The 18,792-nt window shown below is 48.7% G+C and overlaps 1 pseudogene across 1 annotated transcript; it reads right to left on the bottom strand.

Annotated features, from left to right (window-relative positions):
* Positions 1 to 5,155: 5,155 nt before the first annotated feature.
* LOC100409565 (zinc finger matrin-type protein 2 pseudogene) lies at positions 5,156 to 5,915 on the bottom strand (annotated as a pseudogene). Its single transcript, XR_013528057.1, has one exon. The product of XR_013528057.1 is annotated as a zinc finger matrin-type protein 2 pseudogene (transcript).
* Positions 5,916 to 18,792: the final 12,877 nt, after the last annotated feature.

The following is an 18,792-nucleotide window of genomic DNA, read 5'->3' as shown; positions in this document are numbered from 1 at the left end:
GTCTCACAGTTTGGTGAGTCAAGATGGTAGATCCGTCACCGCCATTACCACCCAGACCCAGGGCTCACATGCCACAGTGCAGGAGCACACACGCTTCAGAGGGCTGGGTAGGAATTTCCCTAAGGTCAGGACTTGCGGTAAGGACATGCTCTCGATGAACGGGAAAGCTCAGAGGCATTCCGGAACTGAGGTTCATCAGAAGCCAACACGGTGAACTAGCATCCCAGGTGGAGCTGCTTTGGCCTCACCCTCCACCCCACGAATCCAGCTCCTACAGTCTCGCCTGCCCTCCTCTTCCGCGATGGTCCCTGCGCCTTAGGGACGGTGTTTGGGATTATCTAGCTGTAGCAGGGGTGCCTTGGCAACGGAAAACAGATCGGGCCCGTGAGATTCCCAGTGATGGAGGGTCACAGGCTGTTGAATCGCCTCTAATCTTCAGAACATCCTGACGTCTGTTTTCTTAGAGAAAGTAAAACAAGAGATACATGACATTAATAACGTGCACACAAGGATGACAATAAAGGGAATGTGGACGCCAGAACAGTAACAAAAAAAAGCCCATTTCACTGAGGAGTCGGCCAAACGAAGCATGAAGAAAACTCAAACCTGATATTCCTTTAGACACTTGTAGCCAGTGAATGACTCAGGATTAGCCAAATTTGCAAGCTAATAATAAAAACTCAAAAGCAATGGTCAGGGCTGGAATCCAAATTTTTCTCTCTCCAGTTTGGTTTCCCCATTTCTACCAAGGATAAATCATAATAGGACAGGTTTATTTGTACAATAAATGCTGGTCTCACTATACTTGGCCCAGTTATTTGCGTAAAGTGTGCAAGAATAGTAACCAGCCCTATAGGCTTTTTTTTTTCCCTGAGATAGGGTCTTGCTCCATCAGCCATGCTGGAGTACAGTTGTGCAGTCAGAGCTCACTGCAGCCTCAGCCTCTCAGCTCAAAGGATCCTCCTGCCTCAGCCTCCAGCCTCAGCTTCTCAGCTCAAACAATCCTCCTGCCTCAGCCTCCAGCCTCAGCCTCTCAGCTCAAACAATCCTCCTGCCTCAGCCTCCCGAGTCACCGGGACCCTCGGCACGCCCCACCAGACCGGCTCATTTTTCATTTTGTACAGACAGGGTCTCAGCATGCTGCCTAAGCTGGTCGGCTCTTTGTAGGTTGGCTTTGCTGGGATGTTTTTAGGGAATTTTGGATTCAACTTATTAAAAGCCTCAAGGCTAGAAGCCAGCCCAAGGAGTCACTGAATGAAACTGAAGTCTTTCACCACAAACTATGTTTCCTTGCCATGTCTTGAAATAGCCCTGCAAAGCTGCCTCTTGTGGGGAAAATCTGCATTCCAAAGAGAATCCTTTTCCTTTTTCAGCCCTTTCCCCTGATGCAGGAAAGTCAACTCTGGGGAGAAACATTTACCATCTGTTCTCTCTGACGCCACCTGGAGGCTTCCTCTCTGTCACGGGAACTTGGTCTCCACAACCCCTCGCCTTAACCCAGACACCCCCTCTATGGATTCCAGGTCTTTAGACAATAACTCTTTCAATCAATTGTCAATCAGAAAGCCTCTGAATCTGCCTGTGACCGGAAGTCCCCGTTTCAAGTCGTCCCAGCTCTCTGGACGGAGCCTATGTCTATCTTACCTGTATTCACTGATGTTTCCCTAAAATTCATAAAACCAGGTCGTGGCCCAACGCCTTGAGCACACGTCCTTAGGATCTCCCGAGGGCCGTGTCACGGGCCACAGTCTCTCATGTTTGGCTCAGAATAAATCTCTTTAAATATTTTACAGAGTTTGACTCTTTTCATGGACACGTTCATACCTTTGGTTCTGCAGCTGTGGGTAGGAGTTTCCCCATTTTTCATTTTCTGTTTTTTTGTTTTTTTGTTTGTTGTTTAGAGTCTCCTTCTGTTGCCCAGGCTGGAGTGCAGTGGCGTAATCTCAGCTCACTGCAGCCTCTGCTTCCTGGGTTCAAACAGCCCTCCTGCCTCAGCCTCCCCACAGCTGAGATGACAGGCGTGTGCCACCACACCCTGCTAGTTTTTGTATTTTTGGTAGTGATGAGGTTTCATCGTGTTGGTCAGGTTGGTCTTGAACTCCTAACCTCAAGTGATCCACCCACCTCAGCCTCCCAAAGTGCTAGGATTACAGGCGTGAGCCACCGCACCAGCTTCAATATCCATTTTTCCTAAAGCATTTAGATAAAGGATGTTTAAACATTTTGACTTTCACAATTCTACATTTTTCTGTTCTGCTCCCAAGAACTTCTTTTTTCCAGCCCCAGACCATTTTAACCCTCTCTTGTGAAAACCAGTTTTGGTTCCCCACGGGGGCTGACCCAAGGGGCCCTGGCCCTTTTGTCAATCTCATCTGATTAACCAACCTCAACATTGCCCCCGGCAACTGTTGGTTGGTTAGCTCAGTGTACATTTTGCCTCCTAATTGTTAGAATTAGATTGCCTTCTCTAATCTGGGGGGCTCCTTTTGCTCACCAACCTTCGATAGTGTCATTTTATGACCTTCGTGTTAAGACCTTCCATTTCTCTGCTGTTCATTCCATGCTGAACAGCCATTGACAGATCCCGCCTGCCAGGATGCATCCATCATTCTCTCCTTTCCTTTTTCCACTTTTTACCTTTCTTGTTTGTTTTTTGAGACAGAGTCTCACTCTGTCGCCCAGGCTGGAGTACAGTGGCATGATCTTGACTCACTGCAACCTCCATCTCCCAGGTCCAAGCAATTCTCCTGCCTCAGTCTCCACAGTAGCTGGGATTACAGACACATGCCACCACACCTGGCTAATCTTTGTATTTTTATTAGAGACGGGGTTTTGCCATGATGGCCAGGCTGGTCTCGAACTCCTGATCTCAGATTATCTGCCCATCATGGCCTCCCAAAGTGCTGGGATTCCAAGGCATGAGCCACCGTGCCCAGTCCATTTTTACCTTATTTAAAAATAGCCGTTTAAAAATGTTCCCCTTCGTAGGATGAGTCCTCGGACTCCCTTTTGCCTTTCCCAATGCTCTTATTAACTAGCCTAATGTTTTTATCAGCAGCTGGATAACCCATGAGGGGAAGTCGAGACCCAGTCAGGTTGCCAGGCCAATGGCCCCCCAACCATGGCATTTACCAGGACCTGGGCATACTCAGAGGTGGATGCCCCAGTCATCATAAAGTCAGTCCCACACGGCTTGCTTACGAACCACATCGGGGTGCTCCACTTGGCGATTATGGGGAGAACTGGGCAGTCCCCTTCTCGTTCAGTGCCTTTTATCCAGCCCACCAGGCCGGCTGTTCCCTCAGGAAGAACCTGTGTGCTGGATCACACACCCATCTGCCATTGTTCAGCAGTGAACAATGGGGTGAGGCTGCTCACTGCTCGAAGAGAGAAGCCAAAATAATAACGAGGTATGACAGAAAGAGAGCGAGACTTCGTCGTCCGTGCCAGCAAGGGACGAGCAGAAAGCAACTCCACTCTTCCATTTGTGGAGGGAACGCGGTGGGGTTTCAAGAGAGGGTTTGCAATGCGGAAGAGGCAGGGGTGAGGAGGTGTCGGGTGGCAGGACCCAGCCCCCCACTGCTCGTCTGGAATCATCGCTCCCTTCGGTGAAGCGGCCGGCAGCATCGTGACTGGAAGTGTCTGGTCCATATCAGGATCTGGCCTCTGACACTTCTAAGGAAACATCTCACCAGCTAAGTGAGCACGGTGTGAGCTTAACAAGCATCCAGGTAAAATCAACGTGTGTGATGCGTGAGAGCGTGGGACGGAAAAGGAGAGGGACGGGAGGTCACAGCAGCTGCGCAGGCTGTGTATCAAGAGGAAAGGAAGTACGTCTGCAGCTGGCCTCACAGCTACGTCTTGAGACTGCGGAGAACGGAGAGAAAAAGCAAAGTTTTAAAACACGGTTTGAAGCCAAGCTGCTCGGTTACACATTTAAAACCAAAAACGCTGTTCCCAAATTAGTCATTCTCATAATTCCCTTCGGTAGACGTTCCCCAGGAAGCTGATGGACGGACCGAAGCAGTTCCTCCGCATCAGGCCCGCTGGCTTTCTGGCCCCCACGCTACTGGACACTGCCCCTCACCGCCTTCCTGGTAAGCACGGGCCTCAGAGGTGCTTTCTTTTATCCCGGGCACAATGTTCCCGTTTGCAGGAACTGTAATCGAAGGTGGCAGGCAACTGTAATCCCAGCTACTCGGGAGGCTGAGGCAGGAGAATCGCTTGAACCCAGAGGGCAGAGGTTGCAGTGAGCCGAGATCGTGCCATTGTACTTGAGCCTGGGTGTTAGAATGAGAGTCTTTGTCTCAAAGGAAGAAACGACACCACTTGTTACTCTTCGTACATGCGTGGAAGAGTCCCGCCTGTATCTAGCAGTTTACCTGCGTATATGAACTCTTACTTTAACCCTTAGTGACCCTCATTTCTAGCAAATCTCAGGCTTAATTTAGCACCACATGACTTTTAGATTTTATGTTATAAAGAGAATTTTGAAACTGAAGATTACGAAATCATGTGAATTAAAGCCATTTGAGCTAGCCTCTATTTTCCTCAGAAGATATTTAAGTCTTTAAATTTCCTTTAAGCCAATTAGAGTTCTTTTTTTTTTTTATACTTGTGCATGTATCTTTATAATAGAATAATTTACATTCATTCGGGTTTATACCTGGTAATAGGATTACTGTGTCAAGTGTTATTTCTGCATCTAGGTCTTTGAGGAATCGCCACACTTTCTTCCACAATGGATGAACTAATGTACACTCCCACTAAGAGTGTAAATGTTTTCATTTTTCTCTACAATCTTGCCAGCATCTGTTGCTTTTTGATTTTTTAATAATAGTCTTAGGCAAATCCCTACCCCTCCAAGGATTTTGGTTTTTATTTTTTAATTTTTTTTTAGAGGGAAAAAGAGAAAAAGAAGGGGAAAAAAAGAAAAAGAAGGAAAAAGAAATATTACTTCATTCCTAAAATGGGTTTCAATAATGGCCGATCAATATTTTTTTTTTTTTTTTTTTGGAAAGCAGCCTCAGAAAGGGAGGTTTTTCTTTATTGGGAACTCAGGTGGGCAGGGATCCTACGACTCCAGTGATATACTGAGGCTGAAGGAATATGCCACAGCATTACCTCTGCAATCTATGTCCTCTCCCAAAGTAGAGGAAACCATGAGCCCCAACTTCTGTCCCTCCCCATTGACACTCTTAAGGACTTTACCATTACCCAAAAAGAAATTACCCACCACCACAAACACACACACAAAGTTAGGTCCAGCATAGGCCAAAGTTAGGCCAAGCATAGAAAGCCTCAGTAACTCTTCTTGGTGGAACCAAAGTCAGAGAAGCCCATCACAGCTGCCATCTCATCATCCTCCTCAAATGTCAAGTCCTCCTCAGCCCTCCTTTTCTTCTCCTTCTGTTTCTCTTTCTTGTATGCTTTGGCCTTTTCCTCCTCTTCTCCGAGCTCCTTCATCCTTTCCTCAAAATCATAATCCTTCTGCTTTTCTTCCATCTTCTTCTTGTTGACCTCAAAACGTTTCTTCACCTGATCCAGGGTGGAACGTTCCACACGCATACACATGCCCAGGTTTCTCTGATGTTTCTTTCCATTAATGTGATCCAGAAAGTTGATGGAGTCCTTCACCACACAGTCACAGACATTGCAATAATATCCTCCCATCTCAGATTGAGGTGTGGTCTTGGTAATAACAATTGTCTTCCCAAGTTTGGATTCCAAGTCCACCTTGTAGTCCCTATGCCGTAGAAGCTCTCGCTTGACAGGCTGCACTGGTTTTCCATCCTTCTTTTCTCTCTCTTCCGTGAGCCTCTTCTCGGCGAGCTTCTCGTACTCATCTTTGTCCCACTTTCGGCGAAAGTCCAAGTTTTTTGTCCCGCTGCCCGACGCCATCTTCACAGCAAAGTCCCGATCAATATTTTGAGTGTTTAAAGTGGTTAGTGCATATTTTATGTGTTTAAAATGGAGACCTCTATTGTGTTTATTTGTTCTGGCTCTGAGTTCAAGTCCTGGATATCGTTATCAATTTGTTGTCTCGTTGAGTCTAAATCTCATTATGTGTCTTATGTATCTGGGTGTTAAGATCTCTTATTGTTACATTAATCCTTTTACCCTTGCATCCTTGTAGCTTTGAAATCTATTTTATTAAGTGTGAGAATTGCAACTCCTGCTTTTTAGTATTTATTTTTGCTCTCCATTTGGTTGGTGAGTTTTTTTCCATCCCCTTGTTTTGAGTCTTTGTATATCTTTAGATATATCATTAGATTTTGTGGATAATGTATATTTTGTGTGTTTAAAATGGAGAGCTCTATTGAGTTTATATGTTCTGGATCTTAGTTCCAGTCCCGGATATCGTTATCAATTTTCTGTCTCATTGAATCTAAATCTCATTATGGGTCTTATGTATCTGGGTGTTAAGATCTCTTATTATTACATTAATCCTTTTACCCTTGTATCCTTGTAGCTTTGAAATCTATTTTGTCAAATGTGAAAATTGCAACTCCTGCTTTTTATTTATTTATTTTTGCTCTCCATTTGGTTGGTATGTTTTTTTTTTCCAACCCTTTATTTTGAGTCTATGTATATCTTTGGATATACCGTTAGATTTTGTCTGTATCTTTTGATTGGGAGATTTGGTCGATTTAAATTTAGGGTTGCTGCCATTTGATATTAACTGACTATTTTGTCCTTTCGTTGATAAAAATTCTTTATGTTAATGCTCTTTACTTTTTGGTGTATTTTTAGAAAGGGTCATACTAGTTGTTCCTTTCTGTGTATAATGCTTCTTTTAGAAATTCTTGTAAAGCAGGCCTGGTGGTAATAAAATCTCTGAGTACTTGCTTGTTCCTAAAAGATTTTATTTTTCCTTCAAATGCAAAGCTTAAATTGGCAGGATATGAAATTCTGGGCTGAAAGTTCTGTTCTTTAAGTATATTGAATATTGGCCCCCACTCTCTTCCAGCTTGTAGGGTTTCCATTGAGAGATCTGCTGTAAGCCTAATAGGCTTACCTTTATGGGTAACTTGATCTTTCTGGCTGCCCTTAATATTTTCTCCTTCGTTTCGATCTTGGTGAATCTAACGATTATGTGCCTTGGGGTTGGTCTTCTTGAGGAATATCTTTGTGGTGTTCTCTGTATTGCCTGGGATTGAATAGTGTCCTGCTTTGCTAAATTAGGAAAATTTTCCTGGATAATGTCCTGGAGAGTATTTTCCAGCTTGAATTCATTCTCTCCGTCACATTCAGGTACACCAATCAAGCGTATATTAGGTCTTTTCACATAGTCCCATATTGCTTGGAGACTTTGCTCATTCCTTTTTATCCTTTTTTCTCTATTCTTGTCTCGTCATTTTGTTTCATTAAGTTGGTCTTCGACCTCTGATACCCTTTCTTCTGCTTGATCCATTCGGCTGTTTAAGCTTGTACATATTTCACTAAGTTCTCGTGTTGTATTTTTCAACTCCTTAAGTTCATTTGTATTCCTCTCTATATTGTCTATTCTTTTCAACATTTCATCTAACCTTTTTTCCAAGTTCTTAGTTTCTTTACATTGGGTTAGAACAAGTTCCTTTAACTCCCAGAAGTTTCTTATCATCCACCTTTTAAAGCTTACTTCAGATAATGGAACACAGTCCTTTTCCATCAGGGCTTGTTCTGTTACTGATGAGTCCTTTTCCATCAGGGCTTGTTCGGTTGCTGATGAGTCCTTTTCCATCAGGGCTTGTTCCGTTGCTGATGGGTTCTGATTTTGAGTATACTCGGCCTTTTTAGGCTGTTTTTTTCCCTTCATTGTAGATGAACCGCCTTTCTAATTAGGTTTCTGAGTCGACGTCCGACTTATTGATTCCCAGTGCTGGGATCCAAGCAACCCACTGTGGCAGCCTAAATAGCAGCGATAAGACTGATGGTGCTCTTCTGCCCGGGAATCTCTGGTCTGGCTTCCCTCTTGAGTCTGTAACAAGCGGCTCTGACTTCCCAGAGCTCCAAACTCCGGTCAGTAGAAGAAGCGGTCCCGTTGGCTCTGCATGAAGAGCTGCTGTGCCGAGACACCAGCAAAACCGCTGCGGCGGCCACAAGAGTCGCGCTGGCGACCCGTGGGGCTCCTCCACTGGGAATCGGCTAATCGGTGAGTGACGAAAATTTGTCTAAAGATGTGGCGTTGTCTCGTTCTCTGAGCTTTCACTGGGAGCTACAATCCTGAGCTGTTAGTGGTTGGCCATCTTGGATCGATCTCTAGAGTTCTTTTATATAATCTGGTAGTGACCGACCGTGCACACATGACCCATGTAAATATGTATGAGACAGAACAGGCGTGGGACAGGCCTTCTCCTGCATAATGTCTCACCATGCCCTCCCCTAACCCTGTTCCGGAAGCGCCCGCACTCATTTAATTTTGCATAAACATGCTCTTTGAGGCTGAAGCAAATCTGACTGCTTTTCAACGTGAAAATAAAGATAAAAACTGTTCTTGGAGTTATTTCCAAACAGAACTAACATCGCAGTCATCTGAAGCATCAGAATCGTCTATTTCAGAAAAATTGGATTCACCAAATGAATCTTCAGCCAACAACTGTTCGAAATGGTGTTGACATCACAGGGATGCTACATTTTCTAAGATCTGACATTTTCAATGGTTGATAATTACTATATTTTGCAACTGGAAATGCCACTATGAAAAACAGAACGTATAAATAGAGCAATGTCTTTTGTTTCCAAAGTTGATATACTAGAGCAATGCAAAAATAGTAATGAAAGTGAGACATTTTGTGGCAAAGTTGTCTCGGGGTGAACGCTGCAGCCACAGTGCCACCGGCGAGTATTCTTGGGGCAAATGGGAAATGGGCTAAAGAATTCCAGGATCTGGCCTTAAGAAATCCAAATATCACACCAAGGTTGTGGTTTGATCTCATTTATTCAGCCTGAATAGGTTTCTTTAGCATTTCTCATAGTGCCTATGTGATGATAATAAATTCTTATGGCTTTATTTTTAAAAGTATTTACTGCCGGGCACAGTGGCTCAAGCCTGTAATTCCAGCACTTTGGGAAGGCAAGACAGGCAGATCACCTAAGATCAGGAGTCCGAGACCAGCCTGACCAACATGGTGAAACCTCGTCTCTACTAAAAATACAAAAGTTAGCCGGGTATGGTGGTGTGTGCCTGTAGTCCCAGCTACTCAGGAGGCTGAGGCAGGAGAATTGCTTGAACCCAGGAGGCAGAGGTTGCAGTGAGCTGAGACCACACCATTGCACTCCAGCCTGGGTGACAGAGTGAGACTCCATCTCAGAAAAAAAAAAAAAAAAAAAAGAGTATTTACTTCACCTTCCTTGTTGAAGAATATTTTCACTGGATGTAGAATGCTGGGTGGATCTTTATCTTTCCTTCAGCTCTTCAGACACACTTCTCCACTGTCTTCTGGCCCCCATCGTTTCTGATGAGAAGTCAGCTCACGGATGTTCTAATATCTCATGGGAATGTGTGTTTTCCTCTGGCTGCCTTCGAAATGCATCTTTGACCGCCAGCAGCTTGACTATGATGTGCCTACACGTGGTTTTCTTTGTATTTATACTGGATGGGGTTTGTCGAGTTTCTTAAATCTGTGATTTTATGCCTTACCTGAAATATGGAGGTGTTTTGGCAATTGTTTCTCTAGAGAATGTTTTCTGCACTATTTTTTCTCTCCTCTTCCTCAGGAGCTCCTATGACACTCATCTGAGGCCCTTTCACACGGTGCCTCACTTGCCCGACCTCTGTATGCGTTTTCCTTTTCCTCTGCATTCTTCTAATGGGTTAATTTCTATTAATTTATCCCCAAGCTCCTCTTTCTTCTGTCACCTCCAATCTTCTTTTAAGTCCAACTGGGACATTTTTACCTCAGATATTTTAAATTTTTTGGTCTAGATTATTCTTAGTTTCTACTTCTCTGTTGAGATTTTCTATCTTTTCGTCATTAAAAGCTCATTTTCCTTTACATCCTTAAACGTAGATGTAATTCCTGCTCAAAGCGTTGATGTGGTCGCTACAAAATCTGAGTTTTCTCAGAGATGATCTCCCTTCATTAACTTTTCTCTAATGTATGGGTCATACTTTACTGTTTCTTCTTGTGTCAAATAATTTTATTTTATTTATTTTTTTGAGACAGGGTCTTGCCCTGTCATCCAGACGGGAGGGCAGTGGCGTAATCTCACCTTACTGCAAACTCTGCCTCCCAGGGTCAAGCAATCCTCCTGTCTTAGCCTCCCGAGTAGCTGGGATTAATCATCCACTCCCACGCTCAGCTAATTTTTTTGTATTTTATTTATTTATTTGTTTTTTTACTATCTCCAGTAATGGGCGAAAGCAAGTATTTTATTTTTTTTAAGTAGAGATGGGGCTTCACCATGTTGGCCAGGCTGGTCTTGAACTCCTGACCTCAGGAGAGTGATGAGCGTGGAAACCCTGCCCTCATCGTGTTGCTCTGAAGGGCGTTGCTTTTATCATCAGCCTTTTTAACCTGGCTGAACTCGGCCTGTAAACTCTGTCATCCGAGCGTGGAGGGAGCTGAAATCTCAGTTCAGTTCTGCTCAGTTCGATTCAGCCTGAGCGGGGCTACTCGGAGTCCACCCTTGATGAATATTGTTCAGAGAGAAGCTGAAAAGCAGGTTCACCGCTCACTGCACACAGAGTCCAATTTACAAGAGCGAGTTCCGCCTCCAGAGAAGGGAGGTTACAGCAAAGCTAGCTCGGGGGAAGCGTCCTGCCTTTAAACGTGCTGCTTCCCGTTTGGAGCAGAATGTGGGCATTTCTATAAGGTAGGGGAAATGAGCAAGGCCGGGGTGCCCCAGCTACTGGGCAGCTGGTATCTACTGGGCAGGAGCAGGATGTGAAAGTGGCCCCATGCGCATGTTTCTGACATGCCCTCTCAGTGGGTGTGCATTCCGGTTTCCAGGCAGCGCTCTGGAGGTGAGAGCTCCGTCCTGGAGCACACAGGCAGAGGGGCTTGCTCCATACGGGATGTCCGGAGAGGGGAGGTGAAAGGTTATGTTTGCATTTCTAAAGGGCTAAATAGGAAACAGGGAAGGGGAAGGAGAAAGGAGAAAATAATTTTTAAAAGTTTATCTCTTAGAAATATGGGGACACTAGGTTACAAAAGGCTAACCAGAAATAGGACACTTTGTGCACAGAACACAAAGTGACAGAGGCTCCCCTCTCTGTCACTGTCCTGGCTTTTCTCCCTCACTTTCCAGGCTCTGCTGTTGCCCGGAACTCTGTCCTCTGGTTCTTCAAGTCCATGAGGCTGTGGGTTTTTAGCTGATTTTTACCCTCTCTTCATGGTGCAGACTGGAATCCATCCTCAGGCTAAAATCCATGACAGGAACGCCTGGTGGTCCTCAGGTCCCAGCTGATGACTGTCCCCCAGACCACCCCACTTCTGCCACTCTCCAGTGATGATCCTCAGATTGCTGTTCATCGTTCGTCTGGAATTTAGAGTTGTTACCCAGGGGAAGGCTGGTATAATAGAAGATTTTCAGCCATCACCAGATGTAAGTCCCAGGAAATAGAGCTCAAAGTTCTAAGATTCTGGAAGTACTAGAAATACGAAAAAAGGTAATAGCGGCCGGGCAAGGTGGCTCACGCCTGTGATCCCAGCACTTTGGGAGGCCAAGGCGGGTGGATCACGAGGTCAAGAGATTGAGACCATCCTGGTCAACAAGGTGAAACCCCATCTCTACTAAAAATACAAAAATTAGCTGGGCATGGTGGTGCGCACCTGTAGTCCCAGCTACTCGGGAGGCTGAGGCAGAAGAATTGCCTGAACCCAGGAGGCGGAGGTTGCGGTGAGCCAAGATCGCGCCATTGCACTCCAGCCTGGGTAACAAACAAGAGCGAAACTCCGTCTCACACACACACAAAAAAAGTAATTGCACATACTTCCAATAAGTCAAATTTTACACTGCAATTTCTAGGGCAACTACTTAGAAGTAAAAGCCATGTGCCTGAGTCAGTAGCCATAAAAGTGGAATAAAAATACTTGATTGATCTAAAAAAATGGAAGGTGGGAAAAGAAGCATAAAACAGACAAAAGAAAGAAAACGCAAGTACAAAGGGAGATGCTGCGCTACTGTCTGTAATGTCATCGACTCTACAGAAACAAAGCACCGGGAGCAGAAGAATGAAACCTTCCAAGCTGCTTATGAGCAAACATAAGACCTCAAGGAGGAGCAAGAGCAAAGCCACAGAGAAAAGCAAACCACGTAAACCAAGAGAAAACTAGCTCAGCCTCACGCACACCACACGCAGCACACGCCTACAGCACAGAACTGCTGCAATCCCTGTTTTTTCTCACTAATAAATATTCTCTAAAGTTATAACAAAGGAGCCCTTTAAAAATTATATATATAATATATAAATATATATGTGTGTGTGTATATTTTTTTCTTTTTTTGAGATGGAGTCTCACTCTATTGCCCAGGCTGGAGTGTAGTGGCACTATCTCAGTTCACTGCAACTTCCGCTTCCCGGGTTCAAGCAGTTCTCCTGTCTCAGCCCCAGTAGCTGGGATTACAGGCGTGCACCACCATGCCTGGCTAATTTCGAATTTTCGAGTAGAGATGTGGTTTCACCATGTTGGCCAGGCTGGTCTCCTGACCTTAAGTGATCCGCCCACCTCGGCCTCCCAAAGTGCTGGGATTATAGGAATGAGCCACTGCACCCAGACGGAAAATTCTGTATTTGAATGACTTTTGTCTGGCATATGAAATGCAAATGACTTCTATGATTTACTCTTCTCTCCTGTCATTTATAATAATGTCTCTGCAGTTTTCTTTGTCTTTTTGGTATAGATGATCCTATAATCAGGAGTTAGCAAGCTTTTTCTGCAAAAGGGCTAATAGTAAATGTATTCCACTTTCCCAGCCGTACACTCACTGTTGCAAGATCTCAGCTCTGTCCTGGTAACATGAAAGCAGCCAGAGACAAGATGTGAACAGGTAGGTGTAGCCGGCTTTCATCCCGATGGGTCAGATTTCGCCTACAGTGGGCAGTTTGCCAACCCCTTCTATAACCGGCAAATAATGACATTTTAATTTCCTTTTTCCCAATCTTCATGTCTTTATTTTTATTTTCTTACTTTATTATACTGCCTTATTCTGTTGTTGAATAGAAATGGTGAGCATAAATTTCTTTTTCTTTTGAGACAGAGTTTCTCTCTTGTTACCCAGGCTGGAGTGCAATGGCATGATCTCTGCTCACTGCAACCTCCGCCTCCTGGGTTCAGGCAATTCTCCTGCCTCAGCCTCCTGAGTAGCTGGGATTATAGGCACGCGCCACCATGCCCAGCTAATTTTTTTTATTTTTAGTAGAGATGGGGTTTCACCATGTTGACCAGGATGGTCTCGATCTCTTGACCTCGTGATCCACCCACCTCGGCCTCCCAAAGTGCTGGGATTACAGGCTTGAGCCACCGCGCCCAGCCTAAATTTTTTTTCAAAAGGGTTTTCATTAAATTGACCAGGTGACTTTTCTCATTTAGTCTGCTTCCAAGGTGATATTTGCTTACAGATTTCAAGTCTTCCTCGCATTCCTGGGTTAAGCCTGCCTTGGTCTACAGAGAGGTGGGCTCCAGTGACTGTTCTTGGATAGGCCTCTCAACACCACACCCTCATCCAACTAGTGAAAGGAGCCCCACGGCTGCTGTGCTGGGGAATGGCGGGGCGTGGGGGGCACAGAGATCAGGTTGCTTTGCTGCCCAGAGCGGTCCCCGAGGACCTCCTGGCCCCGGCATCAGGTGGTCTCCCAGCAGGCAGAGCAGGCTGCCTGGCCCGGACACCTCCTATGCTGGAGGCCCTTCTGCTGCATAATCAGCTTCCCACGCACACAGGCGCTAGAGCACGTGGAGGCAGCACAGGCAACCTCCCTAATGCAGGAGCAGAAGAGGAGGGAAAAGGGAGTCAGGCCCTGCTCTGGGGCATTTAGGGATTTACCAACTTGGGCTGGACAACGGCCCCACAGGACACCAAGCAAATGTGCCCCAGGGAACTGGACAATTGGAAAACCCTCCTCGGTGTCCTTAGGAATGGGAATCCCTGACAAAAACTCCCATTGCCAGCTGAGAAGGGGTTATATGCATGGCTGGTACCTTAGTCAGATCCTGGGACGTGCCCAGTGGGTTAGGGAAGGAGCCACAGGAAAGGAGGACCGGGTCCCCTTGTGTCCAGCACAACAGCTAGTGCGAGAAGAAAGAGATCCTGCAGTCTGACTCAGATCCTGGACTAAGGCCTGAGGCTGGCTGAGTTCCATGCGAGGACCCCACTTCCAATGCCAATCGCAAGCCCCAGGTGTGGTCTGCGCTCCTGACCCACCTGACATGAATCAGGCTCCCTGTGTCCCCTGCCCTGTGTTTGATGAATTGCTAGAGCGGCTCACAGGATGCAGGGACACACTGAGCTGTAACCCTCACCCTAACCCATTTATGACCCAGGCTGTGCTGAAGGTGTGGATGCACAGCACGGGGAGGAGACTTGCAGGCAGGCACACACTCCAGACAGCCTCGGGCCTCCACCCAGCCTCTGCACATTAGAGCTGGAAGCTCCTTGAGTTTTGCAAGGCACAGAGGAGAAATGCACAGCTCCCATTCCCTCCCTGGGGAGAAGCGGGGAGCTCCCTTGCCCTCCCAGGTGTAGTCCTCCAGGCACCTGTGTGTATTCAGCTGTTGAAAGCTCTTTTTGGGTTTTTATGGAAGCTTCATTATATAAACATGATTGATTATATCATTGACTACTGATGATCAACCCAACCTTTAGTGCCCTCTCCTCTCTGAAGTTTGAGGGTGGGGCTGAAAGTCCCTCTAATCCTGCCATGGGCTTTCCAGTGACCAGCTCCATCCTGAAGCTACATGGGGCCCCCAGCCACCAATCATCACACTTGCTACAAAAGAGACTCTTGTCACTCCAGAGATTCCAGGAGGAGGCAAAGATATACCACACACTCTCAGGACTCTCTATTCTGGACTTGGCTTATCTATAACCGAAGCACCCGGGAACAGTGTGAGGTGTTTGGAATGGCGAGTCCTCTGTCATTCAGCCAACTCGGACCTATGTCTTCTGATTCAGGACCACTCTTGCTGGCACCAGGGCACTGAGATGGTCCAGGAAACACGGCAAGCATGAGTATGGGCCAGCCCGGGAAACACAGCAAGCATGCGTGTGCGCCAGCCCGGGAAACACGGCAGCATATGTATGTGCGCCAGCCCGGGAAACACGGCAGCATATGTATGTGCGCCAGCCCGGGAAACACGGCAGCATATGTATGTGCGCCAGCCCGGGAAACACGGCAGCATATGTATGTGCGCCAGCCCGGGAAACACGGCAGCATATGTATGTGCGCCAGCCCGGGAAACACAGCAAGCATGTGTGTGCGCCAGCCCGGGAAACACAGCAAGCATGTATGTGCGCCAGCCCGGGAAACACGGCAAGCATGTGTGTGCGCCAGCCCGGGAAACACGGCAGCATATGTGTGTGCGCCAGCCCGGGAAACACAGCAAGCATGCGTGTGCGCCAGCCCGGGAAACACGGCAGCATATGTATGTGCGCCAGCCCGGGAAACACGGCAGCATATGTATGTGCACCAGCCCGGGAAACACGGCAAGCATGTGTGTGCGCCAGCCCGGGAAACACAGCAAGCATGCGTGTGCGCCAGCCCAGGAAACATGGCAGCATATGTATGTGCGCCAGCCCGGGAAACACAGCAAGCATGTGTGTGCGCCAGCCCGGGAAACACAGCAAGCATGTGTGTGCGCCAGCCCGGGAAACACGGCAGCATATGTATGTGCACCAGCCCGGGAAACACGGCAGCATATGTATGTGCACCAGCCCGGGAAACACGGCAGCATATGTATGTGCGCCAGCCCGGGAAACACGGCAGCATATGTATGTGCGCCAGCCCGGGAAACACGGCAGCATATGTATGTGCGCCAGCCCGGGAAACACAGCAAGCATGTGTGTGCGCCAGCCCGGGAAACACAGCAAGCATGCGTGTGCGCCAGCCCAGCAAACACAGCAGCATATGTGTGTGCCACACTGCTCATTGCTGTCCAGCAGTGGCCATGATGAAAATTGCAATGGACAACTGGAAGACAGGTTAATCAGGCAGGTGTGAGAAACGTGACCAATTGGTGGAGTCGCTTAACTGGGTGTCCTCAGACCGAGCCTGAGGGGAAGGAAGGCAGGCCACTCCCAGACTTCTGGGCTAGAGGAAGGAGGAGGGCCTGGGGAGGGGGTGCAATTGGACCCTCTGTACCTTCCCCACCTCCCAAATGTTTCTTATTCTGCCTGAGCCAGTGGTGCCAGGACCCCAGGCCCATGTCACTAAGGTGGGCAGCACAGGCTCCAGAAGGGACCTTAGACTGGTCAAGACTGGACTCCACGGCGGGACGTCCTGCAAATGTGGCCAGCAGGAGGGCCGCCCCGTGGCCCTCACCAGCAAGTCCCATGGCAGCAGCAGCCCAAGAAGCAGCATTGCAGGGCTGTGCCGGGCACCTGCTCGAAGGCAGAGCTGGAGGGGGGATCCAACGGGAACCATGGAAATGGGGGAAGCTCCTGCAGGCAGAGGAACACTCACCAGAGCCAAGGCCCCGCGTAGGCGCTAGCTTTCCACCCTGCACGCCAGCCGCATGTCCGCTCTGCCGTGTGCAAGGCACGGAGGCCAGTCAGGACTGCAAGGGCCCCCCAAGCGCACTGCCACTCTTGAGCTGCAGAATCACCCCTCCTGTGTCCTCAGCTGGGGGTCTGCGTTTCCGAGTTGCCACTCACTCTTGGCTCAGAATAAAATGCATTTTGACTTCCGTAAGTCTGCAGTGCCCCGTAGTTTGGCCTCCAGTCGTCACTGCCATCTGCCCCTCCTGGAGGACCCACGAGCATGGTGCAAGGAGCTGAGGGTGGGGAAGCCCAGGAGTCTGGTCTCCGCTCTGGGGTGGCCCCGGTCCTGCCAGGCACTGCCTGTGTGTGTGTGGGGGGCATTTCTGCCTCCTCCCCACCTCAGAGCTTGATTTGCACACCCAAATGTGCCAATGAGAAGGTGAACACCTTGTAGGAACGCAGAGAGGCAGCCCAATGGTCCCAAGGTGCGTGGGTGTGACTCCGTGGCCTGACAGGTCGGGGACTCAGTTCAGGGGTGCAGCCAGGACCCCACAGGAGCCTCAGACTTGAGCAGCACCACTGTTCTCAGGGACAGTACGCCCAGCAGCCTGCGCCTCGTGGGTCACACCGTATTTCCCCACTGAAGCAGCTCCAGCCATCTCTGGGCAGAAGCAGATGCGTTGGCTTCACAAGGGTTGGCCCACCCTGCTGAGGGTTTGGCGGAATTTTAGCATTTGGTCTTGGGACCCTGAGTCGGGCAGAAACAGTCCCTGGACCTCGGCGTGAAGAGCAGGCGCGCTACCCCAAGTAGGGACAGCAGAGGGCGAGCTCTTCCAGGATCCGGACATGGGCCTGGCTGGCTGAGACGGCTGCTGGTGTGGGGGCCGATGGAAATCCAACACCTGTCCACAGACCCAGGCCGGGGCGCGTCCTTCCTCACTGGTAGGGGCTGCTGACGCTCTTGTCCCCGCATGTCATCCCTTAGAGCTCTGTCAGAGGCCAGGTCGGGGGCGGGCAGTGGCCTGAGGCCTGGAGGAACAGCGCTGACAACGGCCCGAATCCATCGCTGCCCTCCTGCGGCTGGGTGCCGCCAGTGGGGAAGGACGCGTGCGTGTGCCCGGAAAGGACACCTGTGCGTGCCCGGAAAGGATGCCTGCGCGTGCCCGGAAAGGACGCCTGCGTGTGCCCGGAAAGGACGCCTGTGCGTGCCTGGAAAGGACACTTGTGCGTGCCACATGTACCCGGAAAGGACACCTGTGCGTGCCTGGAAAGGACACCTGTGTGTGCCGTGTGTGCCCGGAATGAGGGCCTTGCTCCCTCATTTTCGTTGGCACACTCTGGTTGGCAAATAAAGACCTCAATGGAACCCACCTGAGCCCTGAGCCGGCTGCACTGGATGATCCTCACTATGCATGGATAGTTAGAGCCGGGATCATTCCCCCTAAATACTCCCGTTCCCGCTGGCAGTTCTGATTCTCTTTGGACAAGTGTAAGGAAGCTGAAAAGCCTGACAGCATGTCCTCCTCTCCTGGCCAAGGAAGAACCACCGTTGAGCTGCTTGATGCCCCAACCAAACAGTGGGTGGCGGAGGCCCAGAAAACGCACCCCCCACTCCACGGCTCTCGAGCCCCGGCCGTCCAAGGCTGCTGTTCAGGGGCCCTCCTGGGCTGCACCTGCCACCGCTACCCACACCCACCTTAGCTGTAATGGCAGAGCCGCTGCGAAGGCTCTGTTTAGAGAACGCCGAGCCCCTGCTGCGAGCAGACACCGGGGTTGGGTCCCAAGAGCTCTGGCTACATTCTCATCGACCCAGCAGTACATAACCCCATTCTGTGTGTTTCTATTGAAAGATTCCTTACTGAGTGTGCTTGGTGGCTTCATTAACACTGAAATGGCTGCCAGCAGCGCCGTCGGCAGGCCTGGACGAGGCTTCTCTGACCTGGGCATTCCTTGTGTAGGACGTGAGGCAGCACCCGGGGGCTGTGCTCAGTGGCAGCAAACAGCAGGGTTGCCCACGAAAGCACAAGGATGCAGAAAGACATAAAAAGGGCCCTTGATTGCAGCACAGGCTGGAGCAGGAAGGCCGCCCCGCCCGACCCCAGCCAAGAACGCAAGGAAGTGCAAGGAAGTGTTGACTTGGGGATTACAGCAAGTGAGAGAATCACATACGGG

The sequence above is a fragment of the Callithrix jacchus genome, chromosome 16, assembly GCF_049354715.1.
Source record: "Callithrix jacchus isolate 240 chromosome 16, calJac240_pri, whole genome shotgun sequence".
NCBI classification, from domain to species: domain Eukaryota; kingdom Metazoa; phylum Chordata; class Mammalia; order Primates; family Cebidae; genus Callithrix; species Callithrix jacchus.
This window is presented reverse-complemented; position numbering and strand designations above follow the sequence as displayed.